Source organism: Lynx canadensis, chromosome B1 (genome assembly GCF_007474595.2).
Source record: "Lynx canadensis isolate LIC74 chromosome B1, mLynCan4.pri.v2, whole genome shotgun sequence".
Lineage (NCBI taxonomy): Eukaryota > Metazoa > Chordata > Mammalia > Carnivora > Felidae > Lynx > Lynx canadensis.
Window position 1 is genome coordinate 65,509,150 of NC_044306.2, and position 6,879 is coordinate 65,516,028.

A 6,879-nucleotide genomic window follows, 5' to 3' on the forward strand; every position below is an offset into this window, starting at 1 on the left:
AAAGAATTTATTTCCTGCTTTCAGAGGGGCAGAGGAGAGTTTGAGTTGCTTCTTGTACAGGCTGTCTCTTAACTAACCTCTATTTAAACTGATCACTATTCCAAAGTAGCACATTTTGGGGAAGCCAGCCCTTGGCCCCTGCATATACATCCTTTTCATTTATTTTATTGTCTAATTGTCCTGACTAGAACCTCCATAAAATTTTTCTTGGATGGAAAGTATAGACATTCTTGTTCTGTTCTTGTTGTTAGGGGATAATCATTTGTTCACCATTAAGTAAGATGTTAGCTGTGGGTTTTCTATACATGTCCTTTATCAGGTTGAGGAACTTTTCTTCTCTTTGTAGTTTGTTATGCATTTTTATCATGAAAGGTTGTAGGATTTTGTCAAATGCTGTTTTCCACCATCTATTGAGATCATCATATGTATTTTTTCTTTTAGTATAATAGTTAATAATAGTATGTTACATTAATTGATTACTGTATGTTGAAGTACTGTTGCATTCCTGGGATAAATCTGACTTGGTAATGGTATATAATCCTTATATGCTGCTGGGTTCAATTTGCTAGTAATTTTCAGGATTTGTGCATCTATATTTATAAGAGATATTGGTCTGTGTGTGTGTGTGTGTGTGTGTGTGTGTGTGTAGCTCTCTGTCTAGCTTTGGCACCAGGATCATGTAACCTTATAATAGATTAGGTTAGGAAGTATTTCTTGTCCACTTCCAGTCCTGGGAGTGATTGAGAATAATTGGTGTTAATTCTCTTATTTGTGACTGTGTTTGGGACCTCCCAGAGGATAATCCAGAATATGCGTGATTTCCTTCAAGGGAATTGCTCCTTATGTAACTGTACATTTAGTGCAAATGTAGGAGGAGTTTAGGAGCCTCCCATGTCACCATCTTTATAGCCATCCTGTTTAGATGTTGATATTGTAATTCTCATGATATTGAGGATTGGGTTTTGTTGTGTTCCTTTAAATAATGTTGGATGTTGTTTTGGAAGGCAATTACATTATTTCTTATAATCAATATAATTTTTAAAGCCTTTTAAAAGGAGCACTTTAGGTTTGGTTTAGATTAATATTTATTCTAAATAAAATTTAGTCCTACTAATACGGGATGATGACCTTTTTATGATTTATACTGTATGCTGCAGGTGTTTAGTGAAGACTCTTCATCCAGCTCTGTAGAATTTGAAGGATCCAAACCTGTTTGGGTTCCAAGAATTATTCATTTTACAGCTTCCCCTATAGTCTTTTTCAGTCTCATTGATTTTCATTGTGTACATAATATAAACATTCAGCAAAATACTCATGCGCCTTCTCTTCAGATTTCTTTTAGGTTCCTTTCTCTTCAGATTTCTACCATGAAAATTTCACCCTCCTGAATATTCCTAAACTCTAACCTGTCTCCTCAAATCAGTGTGAACCCCCATGTTGTGCTTGGAATCCTATGTGTACTTCATAGCGCATACTGCCACTGGGCAGAAGACCAAAGTAACTATAATGTTCATCTTATTTGTTTATTTTCTTTGAAGGATCTCAGTATCACTCTACCTGTTGTCCAGTGTCCAAAAACAGTTTCACATATTGTGTCCTATTTCCAGTTTTTTTATGGCAGGAGAGTAAGTCTGGTTACAGTTGATTCTTCATGACCAGAAACCAATGTTTTATCAAATACACTTTTCTTCTAGGAATAAATAAATGATTCATTATCATATACAAAGAGAAATGAATAAGGATATTAAAAAATTATTGTTTCGAAGAAATGTGAGTTTAGATTGAGAATGAGGGATGAATCAGTATGAATATAGAGGGCAAATGAGAGAAGTAGACTAAATCCAAGTTTATATAAGAAAATCTTTGGAAAATAGGGTTTATATCGGTGGGTTACTTTTAAACACAAAGAAGAAGGATTTTAGAGTTGAGGTATGTATAAGGAATTAAGGACTTCACACTGTGATGGGAAATATAGAAATGAACTGTCCTGAAACTTGAGGGGATTTGAGGTATGCATCTATGCTTAGGTTCAAAAAGTGTTTTGTGAGGGTTGTATGGCTTTCGGAGGATAAAGGATTTTTATCCAATTAATTTTACAATTCCATGACAGTGAAGATAGGGGTCAACCACTTGAAGTCCTAGAAACTGCTCAAACTGTTTAATGAACTGTAGTGAAGAAAACTGTACTAGTTTCATAATCTCAATTGAGTTTCTTATCTCAAGGAATTTCAAAAAATTAAAACATACTTTTTGCATTTTCCAAGATACCAAACTGAAAGCAACTTAAAGATTTATGCTTATTGTCACCTATTTACTAGCTAATTAAGTTAAATAATAAGAGCAAAGTTAACATATATACTACCTAAAAATGCCAAGAATATATTTTTCAACCTATATAATAAATACATATTTTCTATTCAATTGCTAATTTATCAAATGTTTATTTTTTTAAATGTTCTAAGAAGTATTCCAGATATTCAGAATATGGAAATGAATAAGGAAAATCAAAGATTTATCTTCAGTAAGCTTATGTTCTAGTGGCAGATGTAATAGAAAATTTTAAAAATTAATAAATTATTTCAGGTTGCAATAAGACCTATAAAACAAACAGGGTAATGTGATAGAAAATTACTGAGATATAGGGAACAGCTCCTATAGCCAATTTTGTTAGAGAAGACTTCTGTGAGGATTTGATATTTGAACTGTAGCTAAAGGAAATAGCCAAGATCTGAGCAAAGAATATCCAAGTAAAGAGAGGAACAACTGTAAAAGTCCAGGGATGGAGCCAAGCAGATGTATTTCTGAGTTCAGAGGCTAGAAATAAGGCTCTTCTAGCTGGTGTATAGTGTTGGAGGAGAAAGTGATTAGAGAAGAGAATAAAGGGACAGGCAGAAAAGGTAGGTGTGTGCAAGTAATATAAACAAATCGTGAATGACTTGACAGTAAACACTGGAAGAAATCTCTGACTGATAATAGCTCTTAAAGAACTGTGTTGAGAATTTTGAAGCTGATTCAAGGATTTCCAGAAAAGAATGTCATGGTCACTTAGAAATATTTGTACGCAGCTGGTGTGTGTTATTGATTGTATATAAAGATCACATAAAGATAAAACTTGCATATATATATATATATATATATACACATACACACACATATAAATACACATATTTATATATATATATGCTTATATATATATACTTTATATGTGTGTATATATATACATATTTGTCAGTATCAAATGAGTTATATCATATGTTTATGATATAACACTTTAGGAGCACATATATACATATATACATATGTTTATATGTATATACATATGTTTATATACACATACATATTTGTCAGTATCCAATAATTTGTATCATATGTAATCCGTGGTTACATTATGATGTGTCTATTATACAGACTTTAGAGTCAGACAGACCTAACTTTGAAACTGGAATCTGTTAATTAAAAGCTGAATGGTGGAACTAGCATACTCTGTTTTGAGTGTTAATGTCCTGATCTATAAAAAGGAGGCAGTAATAACTCATTTGCAAATTTATTTTAAGAATACTAAATAATGTTTGTAAATATGTAGTAATACTTAGGATCAAAAATAGTCACTAGTGTCATTTTAATTTTTTAATTTTTTTTATTTTTTATTTTAAAATTTTTAATAATTTACATCCAAATTGGTTAGCATATAGTACAACAATGATTTCAGGAGTGGATTCCTTAGTGTCCCTTATCCATTTAGCCCATCCCCCCTCCCACAACCCCTCCAGTAACCCTCAGTTTGTTTTCCGTATTTATGAGTCTCTTCTGTTTTGTGCCCCTCACTGTTTTATTCTTATTTTTGTTTCCCTTCCCTTATGTTCATCTGTTTTGTCTCTTAAAGTTCTCATATGAGTGAAGTCACACGATTTTTGTCTTTGACTGACTAATTTCACTTAGCATAATACCCTCCAGTTCCATCTATGTAGTTGCAAATGGCAAGATTTCATGCATTTTGATTGTCGTATAATACTCCATTGTATATATATACCACCTGCTCTTTATCCATTCATCCATCGATGGACATTTGGGCTCTTTCCATACTTGGCTATTGTTGATAGTGTTGCTATAAACATTGGGGCGAATGTGTCCATTTGAAACAGACACCTGTATCCCTTGGAGTAGTGCAATTGCTGGGTCATAGGGTAGTTCTATTTTTAGTTTTTTGAGGAACCTCCATACTGTTTTCCAGAGTGGCTGCACCAGCTTGCATTCCCACCAGCAATGCAACAGAGATCCTCTTTCTCCGCATCCTCACCAACATCTGTTGTTGCCTGAGTTGTTAATGCAAGCCATTCTGACAGGTGTAAGGTGGTATCTCACGGTGGTTTTGATTTGTATTTCCCTGATGATGAGTGATGTTGAGCATTTTTTCGTGTGTCGGTTGGCCATCTGGATGTCTTCTTTGGAGAAGTGTCTATTCATGTCTTTTGCCCATTTCTTCACTGTATTATTTGTTTTTTGGATGTTGAGCTTGATAAGTTCTTTATAGATTTTGGATACTAACGCTTTATCTGATAGTTCGTTTAAAAATATCTTCTGCCATTCTGTCGGTTGCTTTTTAGTTTTGCTGATTGTTTCCTTCGCTATGCAGAAGCTTTTTATTTTGATGAGGTCCCAGTAGTTCATTTTTGCTTTTGTTTCCCTTGCCTCCGGAGACATGTTGAGTAAGAAGTTGCTGCGGCCAAGATCAAAGAGGTTTTTGCCTGCTTTCTCCTCGAGCAGTTTGATGGCTTCCTGTCTTAAAATTTAAGTCTTTCATCCACTTTGAGTTTATTTTTGTGTCTGGTGTATGAACGTGGTCGTCTGGTGTATGAAAGTGGTCCAGGTTCATTCTTCTGCATGTCACTGGCCAGTTTTCCCAGCACCACTTGCTGAAGAGACTGTCTTTATTCCACTGGATATTCTTTCCTGCTTTGTCAAAGATTAGTTGGACATATGTTTGTGGGTCCATTTCTGGGTTCTCTATTTGGTTCCATTGATCTGAGTGTCTGTTCTTGTGCCAGTACCATACTGTCATGATGATTATAGCTTTGTAGTATAACTTGAAGTCTGGGATTGTGATGCCTCCTGCTTTGGTTATTTTTTTCAAGATTTATTTGGCTATTCGGGGTCTTGTCTAGTTCCATACAAATTGTGGTATTGTTTGTTGTAGCTCTGTGAAAAGTGCAGGTGTTATTTTGATAGATATTGCATTGAGTATGTAGATTGCTTTAGGTAGTATTGACATTTTAACAATATTTGTTCTTCCTATCACATGGAATCTTTTTCCATTCTTTTGTGTCTTCTTCAATTTCTTTCATAAGCTTTCTATAGTTTTCAGTGTACAGATTTTTCACCTCTCTGGTTGGATTTATTTCTAGGTATTTTATGGGTTTGGTGCAGTTGTAAATGGGATAGATTCCTTGATTTCTCTTTCTGTTGCTTCATTGTTGGTGTATAGGAATGCAACCGATTTCTGTGCGTTGATTTCATATACTGCAACTTTGCTGAATTCATGAATCAGTTCTAGCAGTTTTTTGATCGAATCTTTTGGGTTTTCCATATAGAGTATCATGTTATCTGCAAAGAGTGACATTTGACCTCCTCCTGGCTGATTTGGATGCCTTTTGTTTCTTTGTGTTGTCTGATTACAGAGGCTAAGACTTCCAATACTATGTTGAATAACAGTGGTGAGAGTGGACATCCCTGTCTTGTTCCTGACCTTAGGGGGAAAGCTCTCAGTTTTCCCCATCGAGGATGATATTAGCGTTGGGTCGCTAGTATATGGCTTTTATCATCTCGAGGTATGCTCCTTCTATCCCTACTTTCTTGAGGGTTTTTTTTTTTTTCAACATTTATTTATTTTTGGGACAGAGAGAGACAGAGCATGAACGGGGGAGGGGCAGAGAGAGAGGGAGACACAGAATCGGAAACAGGCTCCAGGCTCTGAGCCATCAGCCCAGAGCCTGACGCGGGGCTCGAACTCACAGACCGCGAGATCGTGACCTGGCTGAAGTCGGACGCTTAACCGACTGCGCCACCCAGGCGCCCCTTTTCTTTTTTTTTTTTTTTTTCAACATTTATTTATTTTTGGGACAGAGAGAGACAGAGCATGAACGGGGGAGGGGCAGAGAGAGAGGGAGACACAGAATCGGAAACAGGTTGAGGGTTTTTATCAAGAAAGGATGCTGTATTTTGTCTAAGCTTTCTCTGCATCTACTGATAGGATCATATGGTTCTTGTCCTTTCTTTTATTGATGTGATGAACCACGTTAATTGTTTTGTGGATATTGAACCAGCCATGCATCCCAGGCACAAATCCTACTTGGTTGTGGTGAATAATTTTTTTCATGTATTGTTCGATCTGGTTGGCTAATATCTTGTTGAGGATTTTTGCATCCATGTTCATCAGGGAAGTTGGTCTATAGTTCTCCTTTTTAGTGGGATCTCTGTCTAGTTTTGGAATCAAGGTAATGCTGGCTTCATAGAAAGATTTTGGAAGTTTTCCTTCCATTTCTATTTTTTGGAACAGCTTCAAGAGAATAGGTGTTCACTCTTCCTTAAATGTTTGGTAGAATTCCCCTGGAAAGCCACCTGGCCCTGAACTCTTGTTTTTTGGCAGATTTTTGATTACTAATTCAATTTCCTAACTGGTTATGGGTCTGTTCAAATTTTCTATTTCTTCCTGTTTCAGTTTTGGTATTGTATATGTTTCTAGGAATTTGTCCATTTCTTCCAGATTGCCCATTTTAGTGGCATATAATTGATCATACTATTCTCTTATTACTGTTTTTATTTCTGCTGTGTTGGTTGTGATTCCTCCTCTTTCATTCTTGGTTTTATTTATTTGGGTCCTTT

General features: G+C 35.5%; 1 long non-coding RNA gene across 1 annotated transcript; it reads left to right on the forward strand.

Moving 5' to 3' along the window:
- Window positions 1-486: 486 nt before the first annotated feature.
- Window positions 487-6,195, forward strand: LOC115511512. Its single transcript, XR_003968082.1, has 3 exons — window positions 487-568; window positions 1,158-1,164; window positions 6,183-6,195. It is a non-coding gene; the product is annotated as an uncharacterized LOC115511512 (long non-coding RNA).
- Window positions 6,196-6,879: the final 684 nt, after the last annotated feature.